This window comes from Acipenser ruthenus, chromosome 26 (genome assembly GCF_902713425.1).
Source record: "Acipenser ruthenus chromosome 26, fAciRut3.2 maternal haplotype, whole genome shotgun sequence".
Classification (NCBI taxonomy): Eukaryota; Metazoa; Chordata; class Actinopteri; order Acipenseriformes; family Acipenseridae; genus Acipenser; species Acipenser ruthenus.
The window spans coordinates 14310982-14330504 of NC_081214.1; the positions used below are offsets into that span (position 1 = coordinate 14310982).

The following is a 19523-nucleotide window of genomic DNA, read 5'->3' on the forward strand; positions in this document are numbered from 1 at the left end:
TATGTAAATGCTATGATTGTGGAAGATGAATAATATGTTTTATAAATGTAAAAGCGCTATAAAAATGTAAATAAATAAATAAATATACTCAGCATATTATATAAGCAAGTTTTTTTATGCTGCTTGCATTTGTTCTTATTGAAGTAAAAAAAAAAATTAGAAAATAAAGTTTTAAAGTTGGCTTTTGACCATGTTTTGAGGCGATATTACTGTTTCTCTCCCAAGTTATAGGGCAGGGTAGTGCAGTAGCTTACAGCACAATTCTCAACTGCTAAAATACATACTGGTACTGTCAAGGACAGCTCACACACCTACATTTAAAATCCCCTCTGCTTTTGAAAAGGCTTTAGGTTAAAGAGTGTTGGAATCGCCTGAAGCATTTTGTTTCTAACCATAGCAAGACATCAGTGTTTTATAAAAACTAAACAACCTCTGTGGCACAGTGAATGTGAATGCTGCCAAAATGAGCAGAGACTTGGCAGAAAATAATCTGTTTCAGCCCGAGCGAGCAACTCACTGGAATACATCACAATAGTTTGTGAGATCTGAGGTGTTGAATATCCAACAGCAAAATAAAGACAATCTAGATAATCAAACTTGGCAGTGACAATTCTAGAACACTGATATCGCATGTATCGATTTGAAGTCCATATCTGTCATCTTAACTTACTGCAAGTGCTGGACTCCAAACACTAGGGGGCAGATCACTACAGAGTAGGCACAAAAGCAGGGAGAGAAATTGCGCGAGGGGTAGATCGCAGCTGGAGAGAAAGGGAGAAAGAAGCTGATGGAAGTGGAGACGCTGTGAAAAATAAATAAAAATGAACACCAAAATGCCAAAGTAAAAGGAGTTTGCCCTCAATGCTGACCTCGACCTACTGCTGTGCTTATCGATCGTGAGTAACCCAAATGTATTTGTGGGCTTTTCAAAGTTCTAAATAAAAAAAAAAGTGCTACGAAGTTGGGCCCTGCAAATAAACAACGAAAATAAATCCCTGACCTATACTCACCGGTGTGGTGGTTTACTCACCGCAGGTGTAACACAAGCCCGATATCGGAAAGCTTTTGGTTATCCAGAAACTGAAAAAGTCACATGACAGCAGTATTGCAGTGGTCTTCCAGGTCAAAGTCAGAGGGGAATGTTTGTTTTGTTTATACAACTCAAATCCAAAGTCTGTATCTCAAACAGTTTCTCAGATTGAAGGTGCAATGCCTGGGCTCTAAACAAAAGAGTCACATGGACAATTCCTAATGGGTTCAAATGTTCCACAGAAAACACACACTGATGATGCGCAGAATACAATTAACCAGGGCTTAGTGCAAAATTGACATTTTAATTGCTCACCAGAACTTCCTCGCTGTTAAGTCAATAATGGCATATGCCCAAACAGCAACAAAAAGAATGCATTATAGCAGAGCTAACTTATAGATACTGCTAGAAGAAGCAGAATTGATCAAGTAAATATTATTTTGTAAAAGTAACAGCCATGTAACATTTTCATCAGAGGATGAAATGGACTTTAATTGCACATAAAATGAGCACTGCTAGCGAAAGGAGGGCCATAAAATGGGAGCAAGCAAAAAAGTGGACAAATTAGAGCAGCTTGACACAAAAAAAACAGCAGCAATGAGACGTGACTGTGACAAAACAGGCAGAGGCCCCCACCCTGGTACACTCTCAGCAGAAGAAGAGGGAGAGGGTCATTGAAATACTGGGGACGTCTGTCACGTACCAGCACTCTTCAAGCGCTACTTCGCTGTCATTTCTTGATGAGAAACCAAGTCAAAGATGTTGCGCACAGCCATGTTTCTCAAAGTGCAAGAGGGAAATGACTGTGACCCACCTGCCGTATTTATAAGGCAGGTAAGCAGGTGTCAGTGGAATACGACAGGTAATACAATCAAGTAATGTGAGCAACTTTATATAGAATCGCTCCTGACCTGTAGACTTTAACGATGTCGTTCTAGCGAATTGGTTTAGAAACAAGCCCCTAGGTCTCTCTCAAGCAGAGGATGACAACTATGCTGAAAGCTGACGAATTGTGTTTACTTTGTGATTTGGACTGCCCTCGTGCCCGAGCGGACGTTAAAACCACCACATTCATTTCCGCTTGAACTGCATAAATGTGAAAAAGCATGCATAATATGTTTACGAAAAACAAATATTTAAAGATAGAAATGCGCGCAGTCAGTGTAGCCGAATTGGAAAACTGTGAGAGCATTGCTAAGTGCTGTCAAAACTGTCTTGCTAAATATCCTTCACTGTGTAGTTCAGTGCCAGTATATTGATGCGTAGACTGATAAGAGCACTTTGTAGACTTGAGTAAAAAAAAACTTTAAATGTTAAGACAGATTCATCACCTCGAAGTTTAGGATTGAGACATAATTAAAAAAATAAATAAAATATATGAACATAATTTAGATATTTCATTTAACATCATGCAATCAAAGAAACTACAAAATAATATTGCAAAAGTCTACCAGAAGCCATAATAGCAGTACAGTATTTCATATCACATTTTTTAAGTTTTTCATTAACTTGGCCTATATGGAAAACTACAAAGCGGTGTGTAATTCAATATGAACATTATTCAGCAGGTTTCGTTCAACTTTATGAAGCAAAATTAGTTAATTCTACAGGGCGATGCATAACATCAGCCTTCCAGAGTAATCAAGGGACTCAGGATACACCAGGAGAACATGCCCCACACCAGGCGATGCCAGATCCAATCGGATCCTAATAAAGTAGCCAGGCCGTGTATGTCCAGCAGGATTTGCACATGAGATCCATAACCTGCAGCTGCTCAATTTTCTTTTACTGAATACAACTTCCATGAAATGACTCTCTTTCATAACCAGGATCTCACACCAGAATAGCAAGATTCAAGGTGCTCTGAAAGTCTTAAGAGGCTGATAAATGCAGGTTATTCAGTCCTCTAGTTCCCTTCTATGTTTTAACACTAGTACATTTGATTTTAGTAGCCCTCTGTGAAAGCTTTTTAAATTGTCACTCAGAAAACTAATTGAAGCTTCTAAGCCTTCAAGGAGTGCTAACCAAGGCTTTAAAATCCACCTTCTTACAGCTTGTTAGCACTAGCAACGTTATCTCTGTCCTTGTGTTAAAGAAAACACAGTGAACGAGGACCAGTGATCTTGTTAATCAATCGAATAAAAGGAAAGAAATGGAATATAGAACTTCTCTAAAGTTGTTGGAGCCAACAAAAGAATTATATAAAACAGAGCTGCTGTGCATTTCCATTTGCTATATACAGTAGGTCTCAAACACATGTTTTGTCACATACATGATTAGAGAAAAAAAGAACATTATTAAACATTAACTTTTTACTTGTAAGAGTTGCTTATAGTTTATCTGGACAGTGCCAGATATCTGAATAGAGCAATATTACTGAACTGTCCGTGTCTCGGTTTGCTGTTGTTGAAAGATACTGTCTGAGCTCCTGTCGAGCTGACAGGTTGTGATATACTGATTCGGCGGTTGCATTTTCAGGACTGGCTGCTTTCTTCGGTGCAAAGTATTGATTGGCTGGTTTTGGTGGATAATAAAATAATTTTGGACCAAATGTGTCTTGTTTGGTATTTGCTGTCCAATAGATGTGAACAGAGCTTTCATTAAAGCAAATAAAAATGAAAAAGCCGGCACTTGTGCGGATTGATTTTAAATTTGATTCACAGTTGATGCCGTGACGTAGCAGTGGGAATATACCATCTGAAAGAAGCCTGCTAGAGCTGGAAGCTGATTGGCTGATGGTACTGAATTGTTTTCTAATAACTTATAAATACATGCACAGTAAAACACTTAGATATGGGGAATTACACCATTGAACCTCAACAATATTTTAGAAAACTAGGGACATTTTAAACATTTTTGGTATCACTATAGTCTCCAATCTGCTGGATGGCAAATGTACCCCAATTATGCCTCTTGAGAGCCAGCCTGTTCATCCCACATGTCAGCACCAGGAGGGGCTTGTGTGCAGCACTGCACACCCTCCATGATGAGGGTGATGCTGGCTGTCCAGACCCCAGTGAAAGCCACTGTTTGCAGCTTCACAGATGCTGGTGTCTATTGATCTGTGCTGTGCACATCTGTAAAGAATCTGCCATTAATCACAGAGGCTCTCCTTCACTGTAATGATCAGAGCTCTGTTTAAATGTGCAGGAAAGCATAATTTTTTTTCTAAAACATACGGCGATTCGACTATTTAGCTCACAAGAACAAACCTTGTTCGGATTGATTTTGCTTGTTTCCATTCCTTTTCACATAAATGAAATGTACATTTATATTAGTTTACAAAACAGATTAAAGCACTTGTGCAAATTGGAACAAAAACGCTTTTGCATGTCCCTGTGTATACCCTAAAGTAAAGAATTACTACATTACACATTATAATTACACATTTTTAACCATACTGCAACTGACCCAGATGTAGAATCTCTGTAATGCATATCATGCAGGGTGCTACACGATACCAGCTCACATCCACACTGTCAGAGCGGGAAACATCAGTTTCTATCTTACAGCACTCTATACGATATATTTTCATTATTTAGAGTGAAATAGGAATAATTAAACAGTATACCCTCATGAAATGAATCACTGTATTTCTGCATTGTTATTTTTGCACCTTTACCATATTTGTACGATGCATTCACCATAGCTTTCCTTGATTTGCCATGTTTTTTAATATGCTTTTCCACAACTCGCTATTCTTTACAATGCTTGCCTGTGCTTTACTATGCTTTCACTGTGCTTTATTATACTTTGCTATGCTTTTACTTTGGTACACTTTTAGAAGGGTAGCTACTGTACATCATCATATTATGACATCATTACCACCTGATACAGATTTTCAGATGCAAAGAATTTTCAAATGGCTTCATCACATCTGTATTACAGAAATATCACTATAGATAGATAGAGATATAAATGACGTCACATAAAAATGAGCTATACTATATTATAAAATAAAAATAGGGTGCTGTGTAAGGTATAAGCTCTGAGCTCTCCTGTGTGAAGAAGGATAGGTGACAGTGAACTCTTTGATCAGCCCCCTTCCTCTGTATTGGGACAGTCCTGTGTGAAGCAGGCTAGGTGACAGATGTTGGACTCCCTAATTAGACTGATGTGTTGGGGCTGGTGTTTGAAGTAACTGAGCCGGACCTCCTTGCGCTTCTGTTCAGCTAACATTTATACTCAAGAATGAGAACTCTTTAATATTTATGAATTTAGTGACTGCCAGGTTACTGTTCAAGAAAAAAGCAGATACCTTGTCTGTAGAGAATAGAATGGAGCCTGGTGATGGCAGATCAATGGACAGGTTCTTAGAATGGAGTCTGGTGATGGGAGATCAAAGGACAGGTTCTTAGAATGGAGCCTGGTGATGGGAGATCAAAGGACAGGTTCTCAGGGATATCTTCTTATGGTTCCAACTTGACTGCAACTGTACAAAACTGAAATCACTGTGAAAGATGGAAGACATCATCTTTGTATAACTTCCTTAACAATGTATAGGAACCAAGTTTGTAACTAACTTCTAACTTTTCTTCCATATCGGAGAATCAGTTCTCCTCCTTCTCTGAGCAAGGTGTAAACAGAGGATGGATTGTTGATGGCTGTCATAACCTCTTTTCTGAGCTACAGTACTGCAATAGAAACAGTGAATGTTAAGCATATCTCTGGAGGAGAGACAACCCCAGAGCTACCCCACTTCCCTCAGGGTATAAGTTCACAGTATTCCAGTCAGCCAACAGTGCTTGTGCTAGCATCAGCATAACCTCCCCTCCCCCTTATATGTCTTTACAGCTGCCTCTAGCTTTATTTATGTGGGGTGCTTACAAATTGAAATGTCTATCAGGAGATTGACTCACTAGTCCCAGCTGGCAAGAAGCTGTATACTGTATCAATATACTGATGTCATTTCAAGTGAATTCTATTGTCCATTGTATTTACACATCAGTTCATTTATCAAGTTCCACTAAATATTTGGGACATTTATCTTGATCTTTTGAAACCAAGTTTGTAACTCAGGAACTGTACAAAAGTGTATCCGTACAGGTTATTCATAGAGCCCCGTGATTTTTATATATATATATATATATATATATATATATATATATATATATATATATATATAATTTTCAGTTTTATTTTTTACAAATGTAGTTTTATTTCGTTTTATCCGCTAATTTAAAAAAAAATGTTATTACAGATACACATTCATAACATAACTCAAATAGATGTATATAAATAAAAACAAAGTATACATCATGTTTTACATATATACATATTTTTTTATTAAATATTATCCTCTTTTTTAAAAACATTTTGACATAAACAGACCTAGCACAGAAAAATCATTTAGTTACCATAATTTCTCATTAGCAGCAGTAACAGTAACATACGTGAAGTCTTGCAATCCCATTGCACTGAAGCAGGGCTTCAGTATACAAGCTTGGGGTTTCTCAGTATTCAAACACTAAGCAAAGCAGATTTATTCATTAAAATTCATTCAAAACCAAAAGAAGCATTTGCTCCAGTGCAAAGTTCGCACCGCTTGAAGTAAAACAAAGAATTTGCATAGTAATACAAAATACAAGCAAACAAGCCATATTTTCCCCAAAAGGAATACACAGCTAATGCTTAACAACAGTATCTTTTGACTCCATTCAAGCCAACAGTTGCAAAATCTCCACAGCATTATTTTGTCACCATCATCTGCATACATCCCCTCATGCTCATTCTTTGCAGCACTGTTTAATTGTTTTGCATGTGTGGCAATGTGCCACGCCCCTGTGTGCATTTCTGTGTTATATGTTACGTGTGCTGTGTTAATGTTGGTGTATAGGCATTGGTACACGGGATATAAACGGGTCTGTGTTTCACGTGTGATTTAAAATGTATAGTTGTATTTAGGCACGGGATTGCACATCACTTCACGTGCATTTAAAGTATATAATATGTGAGCACGAGGTTGCACATAATTAATTCACGTGCTGGGATTCAAGTGAATAATTAATTAGTAATTGAATCCCGGCACAACAGTATATATAGATGCACGTTTTACTCACTCGGGGTTGTGTGTTCGAGAGTGGAGAACGACTGTGGAGAGGAAAGTAAAAGAAAGTAAACTAAAATCATAAGTATTTGTTTATTTAAACTCACCGTGTTTGTGTGTCTGTCCGTCCACCGTTTGTTAATGTTAGTCCGTTTTGTTTGTCTGTTTATTTTGGCGTAAAGTGCCGTGTCCTGTGTTTTGTTAAAACCTTTTTATTTATAATAAACTGGTGCAAACAAGCGTCTTCATCATTTCAGTTCATCTGTCCTGTGTGTTATTTATCTTCTGGTTCTGACGGCACCACTCAGCCAGCCGTGTGACAGCATGGTTTAGGCATTTTAGAAACACACATCTATTCTCTTCCATCACAATTTTAATTTCCAAAGCTGGACTTGCTCCAAATTATACATTTACACAAGTGCTAGACAGAGCTTCCATTTCCCTTCAAGCCGTGTTTACGGCAACAGCTGAGCCTTGAAAACTACGATTGCAAGTATTTATTTAAAGTATTTTTTTGTATAAACCTCCCAATTTAAAAATGTCATTCTTTGTTTGCTTCATAATGATTTTCCATTTTATTTAGTTCAATATGTTGCATTTAGTTTTATTTAATGTTATTTTTGTATTTGCGAAAACCACAGGGCTATAGTTACTCAGTTCCACTCCTATTGTGAGAAAGTTGGTCTTCTGTGACTACGACCTGGAGGTCAGGCGTTAAAGTGGAAAGTATAATTTTCGTATACTGCATCTCACTATGAGTGGCAATAATGATGGTCTGGTTATTGAATTGTTGTTAGTGACTGCTGCTAACAGTAGGGTAGGTCAATCTCTAAACAGTTACAATGCCCAAATACCATATTTAGATAATTATCAGCAATGAACCTGCGTCACGGTACTGACTGTCACACAATACGAGATGGCTAAGTTGTTGTCATAACTAACACAACAGAATACGCAGTATTTACACTGGAAAGGCCAACAGTATTTGAGAGTGTGTCACACAACTGAGTTTGCAACAAATGGAGCATTGTTCACATTATCCCAACAAGACCTAGATATTTGAATCATGGTTAAACCTATTAACATGGTCAGCCCTGATTTCTCCATGGTTAACAAGCTTCAGACCATGCTTGATATATGGCAGCACAACCTGGTATTAGGTACAGGTCCTAATAAAGGGGCCTGACAGTGTATTTTGTATGTAATGGTTTGCTCTTTATGAGCTCCCAGTCTCACTATGAAGCAACAGTCACCTCAAGACACACCTCTTCAGACAACACCTGTAAAACTCAACTCTTCCCTTCTGGACAATATAGCACTCTGTCTTTAATACACTTTAACTTGCACTTATCTGCTCCCTATTTTACTATATTTAATCCTGCACTTAACCCAATCTGTAGTATCTAGTATTTCACTTGCACTCATATCTAACCCTGATGTAACTATCAACACTGTTATCTGCTCTTGAACTGCCCCGATATCAACTCGTACTGGGTTTTGTACTTGCTCTTATTAGGACTGAAGTCATTGTATTTTGTATCTTGCTCTTAATTGTACTGTAATTCTTGATATGTATGTTTTGTATACAACTGGGTAAGGGTGTTTGCTAAGAAATAAATACTGTATTATTATTATTATTATTATTATTATTATTATTATTATTATTATTATTATTATTATTATTATTAACAGTCAGAATGCATGTGCAGTGTGTCTCGATGGAGTTTATAAGAACTCTAAAAAGTCTTGGTTGCCTCCAGAAGATGATATTAATGATGCGCACCTACAAAGCACAACAAATCCTGTTTCAACAGATTACTGTATTGCTTGTTTTGTACAGGACACAGACGTGTTCAATTGACACACCTGCGGTACATTGCATGATCTCCTTTGTTCACAGCACCCTTCCCCAATGTGTAATGATTCTGGGAGCCTTCAAATCAATCGGTGATGCGTGAGGTCAACGTCCGGTGCACAGAACTGCAATTCCCATTACACAAGGTGTTGTGAGCACAAATGAGATCACCCTAGAAGGGTCAAGCAGCACAAATGTAGGTTCTGAATCATAATAGATATAGATATAAATATAGATATAGATATAGATATAGATATAGATATAGATATAGATAGATATATAGAGATAGATATATAACATTGTAATTCATTTTTCTTGGGGAAAATGTCCGATTTTCATCTCAATTATAAATGTACAGTACAGGTAAGTACACAAATGACATATCTGAAATGTGTGTTTGTCTTTTCTTGTTCTAGGTATTGGCATGTTCTGTCTGCTGAGCTGCAGGTACCTGTCACGCTGTGCCACTGCACTCTCGTGCTGCACAGTAACGGTGTGACAGAAGCCCGGAAGGCTCCACAGAGAAGTCAAGGCCAAGATTCTTCTTTTTCTCTTACATTGTGGAAAACTGACTTGTCTCATTGAATTTAATTCTCATGAATTCAGCCTGAATAAGATTAATAAAAGATTTCACTGCCACTATGTGTGGATCTGATGCTTTTCACAGGGCCATTGTACACTGTGAGGGCGAACCGCTACTGTCACCTCTCACAGTCGCAGGGGCTCCGAAACACAAGTGAAGCTGATTTGTTTAGTCTAGTTGTTTAGGGTACTCATTGCATTCTGCATACATTTAGAATGTATATCTGCATGAGACTTCCCATTAATGAAGCAGGTCCTCAAACCTTGGGTGTCTGATATCACTGTTTCAGATTTCTGCTGCAGTGCTGGTTAAAACTATAGAGGCAAGAGCCATTTGTAAAAAGGATAGAAATACATCACAAAGCTATAAAATGTGTCTGAACATATTCTGGTAACACTAACCCTAACCCTAACCTAGCCCTTTTCTGATACATATATCGTGCAAAAAAAACGTTAAGTACATTGTAACTATGCATAATAACATTGCAATTATGTGTAAGTACACATGCATTTACCATGTAGATACTATGTAAATACATAGTAATTAGAGACATTTAATGTAAAGTGTTGCCCATATTCTTTGTGCATATTTTATTTGAGAGATACAGTTGCTATATAATTGATATAGCCTCAATATAATACAGTATATACGGTAAAGTAAGACCCCATTTGAAAAGCGTTGAAGGAATATCCACCCTTGTGTTTGTCTCCTTGGAACCATGCATTTCAGCAGCGAGTTAATACCCATTATTTGAAAGTCGAATTTTATTATGAAAACAAATATCTCTTCACACAGTATCTAGTATTTAAAGATATCTCGCTAATTTTCTTTATGAATGATTAAAAACAAACAGGGATTGTGATTGTGGTGTTTATGAAAGAAAGGGGACAACAGCTTCCCCTCTATCAACTCTGCAAGCTAAAGTCCTGACCCAAACACCCCATCTGCCATTCAGTCCCCCAAAGGCTGACGGCTGTGCTAATTGTATAGTGGTTTTGTGACATGCACTGATGTCCACTGGGAGCTGGAAGCTTAAACCACCCAAACACTGCTTTCCATTTTTACCTTGTTTGGGAGAACAAAAGGCTGGTCACTTTGTGCTGGGGTCAAGGCGGGGTCATCATGAATCCGGTAGTGAAACTATTGGCCCAAAAGGCCCGTAAAGAAGGACCAGATCTGACACAGCACCCCCTTTCTGATCTCACAAACGACACTCATGACACAAACACAATATTACAGACTGTCTTAGCCTGAGAAAAAAACAACACTGAGGGAACAGTATGTTCACTAGCTCAAATAAGTGAATTATGGAAGCTGGAAATGGTTTAATTGAGTGTAGCATTGCTGCTTCCTTATGTTTCTAAGTACAGCAGTGACATGGAGGTATAACCACTGTATTGCCCTTTACAGGGTGTTCCATAAGCCAGGCACCACAGGCATTATCATATATTATGATTAGACTATTCAGTAACACTTTACATTGTGTCTCTAATTACTGTGTATTTACATAGCAGTTACTTAGTAAATACATGTGTACGTACCCATAATTATGATGTTATTATGCTGCACTTAAATGTATACATCTTTTTGCATGATATAACCATAATCCTAACACTAACCCTATCCCTATCCCTAACTCTAAACCTAACCCCCTCCAACCCTAGCACTTTTCTGATAAAATTACTTACGTATATCGTTGAAAAAGATCTACACGTTAGGGACATTGTAACTATATGTAAGTACATATGTATTTACTAACTACTATGTAATTAGAGACACTTAATGTAAAGTGTTGCCGAATGTGCTCTGTTAAACTGAGCTGCCCATTGATTATCTGCACCACATATACAAATGATCTAAATTCCTTTAGGACATTTCACAACTGCAAGAAATAGACCATTAGGAACAATAATATTGGTAATAATATAACATACACTATAAATACACACTCCCAGGGTAACAAGGTGTCAGATCCATTTCCAAAAGTTGCCCCCTGGTAACAATTGCCTTCTTCTCTGGTCCATTATGACACAGTCATGTATTAACATGTGGGGACACAATCAGCCACACCGTACTGCGGGTGAGACGGGGTGCGTTACTGATCACTTACTCTGAGAGAGAAAATCTAACAAGCTGGAGAGCAGACAACAGAACAAACAAGAGAGACACAAAATCAATAGCAATGGTGTGCAAGCTGAAAGCAGAAGAATACAACCAGCAAGGGCAGCATGCCACAAGCTTTCTGAAACAGCCTGTGAAACGGAGGACGGCATTCGACACAGACATCTTCATACAACTGTTTGATATTCAGCCTGAAACAGACGTCTCCGGCCCAGAACCCAATCCCTGCAAAGAACACCTACTAAAACAACAGCACCTAAACACTCTACTTGTAATATCCTTTTACAAGGATTGCAGAACTCTCACCTGCTGTGCAGGCAATAGGATGGAGGCTGGTCACGAATCGGAGAAACACATACTGCAAGCGAGTGGCTTAACCACTGTGCACTAGGCTCATCTGCAGGTGCGGTTTTAGAGCTTTTAACATCACCTGAACGACGGGTATGAATCTGTAAGGTCAGCATCACAACTGCCTGTCACATGCACATCCCTTCACTATGTGGGTCTCATATGTGTATTTCTGAAAGCCAAGATGCATTTTTTCATTTTAAAGAATTTAAAAAATGGATGTACCATACTACAGTATGTTATAGAAATATTCCATGGGGGGATTCATGACATCAAATCACCAGCAGACCTGCAGTAATACAGATGGAGTGGAAGCAGTGCATCACAGCATAGCTCTTGTAGACAGTACTGTACTGTAAATATTGCAATGTGAAGCTCACATTATGTCAGGTTATGAAAATGTAAATCATTTAAACCCTGTATCTCACAAACAAAAGAGTAAATGCAGTTGTCACACAGGTAATCTTTCACTTCCAGGTCAAGGTCAGATATAATAATATGACTAGACTTCTGCACATTTCATTCATCCCAGGGTCATCCAGTCATCGTTTCCAGGACACAGTCCAGCTACTATGAAAAAGAAACATGTCTGTATATTTTTGCAATATATTAGCAATGGTCTCAGAAGGATTGGGGTATCTGAGACGTGGCATTCATAGTCGTAAAGGCACCTCAGATACTTAGGTACTGGTATCGTAGTCTTACTGTAGCTGCATCCTGTCAAACCCCCATCTTCTGTCCTGGGATATCTCACGTTGCGGATGAGCAGCCCTCATTGAAAGCACGGCTCAATCCTGAACGACAGCACAGCTCATCAGGAGGAACATTGAGAACCTTCCATCTGGTGCTGAGACTATTGAGGGACTGTCATCGATGACATGCTGTCATTGCAATCCCAGGGCAGCATATGTAATTCTAAGCAGATCTCAATGCACCACTGGAGACCTACATACAAGGCCAACCTGCGTAAATAGCATGATAAAAAAAATTGCCCAACAGTTTATTAGGCTCTATACTTCTGGTAACTTTACACATGCATAAGCATGGGGAATGGTGAAGTGCAGAATAGAAATCCAAGGAGGTTATGACGAGGTTGTATTATGCATTGGGGAGACTGCACTTAGAAAGCTGTGTTGAATTCTGCTTCCCGCAATACAAAAAGGACATTGTGACCCAGAAAATGAATTTTGAAGAGGAAACTGATACATCTATTTTAATTCTTAAAAGGAGTTGAGAAAGTTAGCCCAAGCCAATACTTTAAACTCATCAAAGAAGCCAAGACCAGAGGAGCAGCTGAGAATGAAGTGGAGATAGACTTAGAACATGGGATAGGAGATATTTCTTCACACAGAGAGTGGTGTGGGTATGGAATCACTTACCTAGCCATGGTGATGCTGAATCACTGGGATTAATGAACCGCATGGTTTTCTCTCGGAAATGTTCTTCATGCTCTTATGAATGATGGCAAACAGTAATATGCATTTACTGAACCAAATGTGAAATAAACATGCCAACAAAAGCTACGTAACAACTATGACAACACTGAGTCACACTTTAGGAATATATAACTGGTTATATATTATCTATAAATATGTTATGTAAATATGCTATTAACAGTTAGAAATAAGATTTGAAATAATAACACCAAATGCCATTTGAAATTCTGTTTTGCTACATGTTATATATTATTTCATGAAGCTATCTATATATCTCTATATTATAATGGATATCAAAACTGAAGTGTTACCAATGGTTTCATTTCACTCCTGCTGCATGTCTTATAGCTATGGAGATCACTGCAGCAATAGTAAGTACTTACAGTACCTGTATTGCAGTCTGGCTCATTGTGGCTGTATTACTTCATTGTAACCGAGTGCAGTAGCTACTCTGTTCAACACAATTTCAATACACAGGGTTTCTGGTGTCAGGTCCTATCTGATACACATAGATACAACCCTGGGAAAAAGAAGAAATTATCCTATGAAAAATGGAAAGAAAGACCACTGGAGAGTACTAGTTATTTGTTTCACTTGAACCCATTGGCAGCACAGTTTACTGTGTTTGTTGCATTTGATTCCCACCTGTGCTGTCATCTGATTTGGGCAGTTCTCAGCATGCTTCAACACATCAAATCTACTCAACAGTACTCTTGTGCAATATCAAAAAGAACGCACCATTTATTTTCTAAAGAAAAACAAAGAAAAAAAATAACTGCATCACATTGCAGTCATACTTCATACATATTGCATGGGGGGGGCAGCAGCTGTAGTGAGGGATTGTATTGCATCTAAGCATCTCACTGTTCATAAGGCGGTATATCTTAAACAACCTTGTAAGGGGATCTGAGGTTGGGGAGGTCCAAGGTTCAAAATCCCAGCTCAGTTAAACTCTCAGGGATTTGGTGGTAATTAAAGAAGATGGTTGGCATTTTATTGGTGCTTGTTCATAAACTGTGCCTCTTCTCTCACTCTAGTCCTAATCCTTTGCCAGTGTCTAAAGTCCATAAGCTCTATTGTGGACATCACACTATGCAAATTGACTTCTGGGCTACATTATGATTGCAGACCATGGGAGGGCTCAGCAGTACAGGGAATCCTGGGATAGCAAGAAGCAGCCACTTGTAATCTACACTGATATATTGATTATATGAACTTGTCCCTCTTCTAGTTTAATTAAAAATAAAAGGTATTCAATAACAGACAACTAAAATGTAGTTATGCATAGTTATTGGTTTAAAATGATTGTAGTTTATTAGTGTTATTGAAATGTAACGGCAACACATTGGTGGACAATGTCATTAAAAGTTTTTGACAATGCTTAAATAAAAATAAAAACACATTAAATGCATATATTTCCATGGTTTTGTTTTGTATTCCAAGTTTGGTAACTGGGAAACAATAGCTAATTTATTTATATAGTTTATAGTGATACAGGCAAAATTCATCAGCAGTTTGTAAACACCAATGTCATAACCTATCGGCAAGCATAATTTAGGACAAAACCTGACTTGTCTCCCTTAGGCACACAAGGCAGCAAATCAGGATGTAAGAATTAAGGTCAGTTAATTTGATTCAGTTTAAACCCGCACACTTCAGACTGTAACTATTTCATATCCTATCTTAAAGCTACGCGTTCGTCCGCCGGTCCGCATGCGGACCAAAATGTAAAAATGCGGAGTTAATCCTTTCACATGAAAGCGCTTTTGCGGACCTCAGTTTTATGAAAGCACCCGACTATCAGAAAGGATGGTTCACTAAAAGTCAAACACGGAGCTGTAAATATGTCTTGGTTTGTCAAGTAATACAGACAATGCAGGTGATCCAGCAGGAGAAGGACCTCGCGCTCCAAAGAAGCACGCAGATTTTGTGAAAAGTGTCTTAAGAATGCTGGCTGGCTGGCTGGCAGTGAACAGCGAACTGAAAACGTGGGTCTACTTAATACAAAAAGATAACAAAGTGTTTGGGGTCTTAAAATCTTAATATGTAGGTGCGTACCCCTGCTGTGAATTTGTATTTGCAATAAACACTGATACGTGTGAATTTACTTATTAATATATTTTGAGCATATGGTGCATCAGGTTCTTTAAAAATATATATATATATATATATATATTTGATGAATCTCATTCTCATCAAGATCAAGATTCGCTCAAGTCTCACTAAGACGGCTTTCTACATCAGAGGATCTCTTTTCAGGAGAGACTTTTCGATGGAAATTTGCCTAAATGTATACCCCCCAAAAATGTGTGGTTTACTTATACATGTTGCGCAATCTATAAATCATATACAAACGGGGGGTAGGTAGTTTTTAGTATGATTCAAAGTAAATTATCATTGTTTAATCAGCTCCCCTATAAAAAAAAATACATGCAACTTTTTTCCTCTACCATGGAGAAAATTGCATTTTATTCCTTACACACTCCAAAATTACACTTGGCTTCAATACGACCATATTAAATTCATTTTCAGCACACAATGTTAAAATATTGACAACAATGGCCGCATAAATGTTAGTTTTGTTTGAACTAAAATGGCAATAAATGAATAATAAAACACACAAACATACCTGGTTGTTTACATGTTTTCCTCTGTCCTTATTTGGGACACAGCTTGTATGTAAATTGTATTTGTCCAGCTCAAAACCTCACAGCATTATTGCATTGGAAAAAAGAAAAACTGCTGCGGATCCAAATGCCCTTGGTTAGAATCCAGTCCCTCCACATCTTTTTTGAATCCCTGGCAGAAAATCATCTAGTCTTCAGCGTAGACCAGAAAGAGATGACTAGAAACAGAAAGACCATCTTTTCCAACAGAGAATGACCTGATGATTCAAGGAAGAACAGCACTTTCCCCCGAAAAAAACAGCAAATGAAGACACAGCTTCAAAAGAAAATCATTTTGTTTCTTTTTGTTTTCCTCTAGCTAGGATTCTCCCTCTCCAAAAAGAGATTTACATCAGATGTAAATATCTAGAAAACAATCGCTCCATCGTTTCCCTCCCATTGATTTGGTTGGTTTCCGAAGCCTTGTTGTCGGTCCAGCCAGCAAGCTGCAGTTGTCATGGTTTTTGATGGAGCAGTTCGTTAGCCGTGTGGCAGGCTGGGATGAGTCCGTTTCAGACCTTCCTCAGTGAGTCGGGGCTCCTGCCACATGCATCTCCGTTCTGCTTGGGGGGGGGGGGTTCAGTGTCCTTTTCCTTCTCAAATCACTGTACCATGCATGCAATTATTTAACACCCCTGTTTCTTCTCTGTCTCGCTGTCATTTTTTTATTCCTTTTTCTTCTTTTTTGTTTAATTCACCCCCTTGTTTTTTCAAGTGACACACACTGTTTCGTCTAATTTCATCTGTTATTTTTTTTCCTTTATTCAACAAATACCTTTAATGTACTATGTATGATGATGCTTATTATTATTATTATTATTATTATTATTATTATTATTATTATTATTATTATTATTAATAATAATAATAATAATAATAATACACTAATAATAATAATAATAATAATAATAATAATAATAATAATAATAATAATAATAATAATAATGTTTTGAGCCCTGACATAACACCCACTATTTTCTTTAGCTGAAAAAAAGCTACTTTTTCTTTTTTTAACTACTACTACTACTAAGAATATTTCTTAGCAGACGCCCTTATCCAGGGCGACTTACAATCGTAAGCAAATACATTTCAAGTGTTACAATACAAGTAATACAATAAGAGCAAGAAATACAATAACTTTTGTTCAAGCAAAGTACAAGTGTGACAAACCACAATTCAATAATACAGCAGATAATAGTGATAGTTACATCAGGATATGATTAAATAGTGATAGTTACATCAGGATGTGATTAAATACAAAGTACTACAGGTTAAACACTTGGCAGATTACAGCATTCTGAAGTACAGGATTAAATGCAGTAAAATAGGGGGCAGATAAGAGCAAAATAAAGCACATTTAAATGAAGGGTGATAGTGTCCCAGGATACAAACAGAGGATTTCTACAGGTGCTGTTTGAAGAGGTGAGTCTTAAGGAGGCGCCGGAATGCATAATAATAATAATAATAATAATAATAATAATAATGTGGAAGGCTTCACTCACCTGTTTTGAAACTCTGCATGAATCTAAACTGAGACAGAAAAAACACAGAATGAACATTTTAGCAGAAAATAAGGGGTGTTCTATCCCTGATGTAAACTCTAAAGGCACTGCCTGCACCCATTTACATAATGCAGTATTCTGAATTCCCAGTCGTTCTGCTTCACTAAATAATATGTACAGCTTACACTTCTCAGGTCTCAATTTATACATGAAAGGGTTACAGAGGCAGTGACAGAAATGCAGCTAAAGTCATACGTTTCCATAACATGATAGTTATACTACTACTACTACTACTATTACTACTACCACTAATAATAATAATAATAATAATAATAATAATAATAATAATAATCATCATCATCATCGAACTGTTTATAATAGGGCTGCAGTCCCATCAACCGGTGACATGATACACAATGAGAGGTTTGTCAATGTCCCCAGAGCCCCAAGATGGAATTACAGCCTTCCTATACTAGCTGCAGTTTTAGTGCATTGTTTTTGTTACAACACAAGAGGATATTTGTACTGTCTTTACTCCAATCCCTAATGAACTATTTGGGTGCCAAAGAAACCTGGAATTGTATAGTCTAGTTGCATGGTTCTAGTTCTGTAACATTAAGGTGTTTTGTAAACTTTAGGATGGCGCTATTAAGGTCTGCCACTAATTAGATTGTTAAAATGGACAATACCAAATTGTATTAGGCTAACACACAGTCAAACTGTTTTATATTCCTTCAGAGGGACTAACCCAAATGTACCTGTTTTGCTGAGGAATGTGAAATGTAGTATTGGGTATTGCATTGACTACAACAGGTGCAACATGATATATATATATATATATATATATATATATATATATATATATATATATATATATATATATATATATATATATATATATATATGAAAGCTGTCATTGTACAAATACATATATTGTGCTACTTCATATATCAAAACATTTCAACAGACTGACATGTAAACTTTGTAATCATTTGATTTTATTTCCTAAAGCGATATTAAGTGATGTGGAAACCTATGACTGACAAAAGTAAATGTTACTGAGTTTTGTTATAATTTCCCCTGTAGGCAATAATGAAAATTGATATTTTTTACCTTTTTTTGAAATTCCTCTAGTAAATTATCCTCATCTAAATCTACTTCCATGTTAAAACATTTAGTAGTCTATGCATAGCAATGTTTTTTTAATAGAACGTGTTTGCATTTTCACAATGAAAAAAGATCTAGTCACAAACATTTCAATACGAAACATACAAAACTGTTGTGTGTGCTTCTGTGTCTTCAGCTGTCTGTGTGAGGATGGGTTTCTGTGTGTGTCTGGTAATATGGGTCCTACTACAGAGTTAAAGGCTCTATAGAAGATAAGCAGCACAGTATGTCCTTCTCAAGGCCTTTACCATGTCCTCGAAAGACAGGACTACTGCTCCCATAGACGCCTGACTATTCTCTACCTCTTTGTGTTTGCTCCTTCCTCTTCCTTGGTTTGTTTCTCTCTTTCTTTTTCTTTTCCTCTCTGTAGGTCACTCTCTTTATTTCTTCTTTCTCTGTCTCTCCTCCTTCTCTGTCTCTGTCTTTTAAATTCAAATCAGGCTTTCTTGGCATAATGAGATGATTTCAGTTTTGACAAAGCAGTGGCAGTAAAACCTGTCTCTTTTTCTTCTCTCCCACTCTCTCTGTCACTCTTCTGTTCTGTAACTCTTTGTCTCGAGATGAAAGGCAAACCCAAAGAAGCATTTCATTGCATTCAGCACTTTAAACACTCAATTCTGAGACAATCCGGATCACAAAAGAAACCAAGACGAAACAGATGTTTGGAACAGTGTCTTTCTCCAACGGTCAATCAGATCAATCAGGTCAATCATGTGACCTACAGCCCAGGACATGGTTAGGGACAAGGAGGCAGTGGTTTCAACTTCTA

The 19523-nt window shown here is 37.5% G+C and overlaps 1 protein-coding gene across 1 annotated transcript in view; it reads right to left on the reverse strand.

Annotated features, from left to right (window-relative positions):
• Nucleotides 1–16591, reverse strand: part of LOC117430198 (short transient receptor potential channel 5-like) — an 81297-nt gene extending 64706 nt beyond the window's left edge. Inside the window, exon 1 of the mRNA XM_034050007.3 lies at nucleotides 16049–16591. The gene's annotated coding sequence lies outside the window, so the exon portion shown is untranslated. The remainder of the gene's footprint in view (nucleotides 1–16048) is intronic.
• Between the last annotated feature and the right edge of the window lie 2932 nt (nucleotides 16592–19523).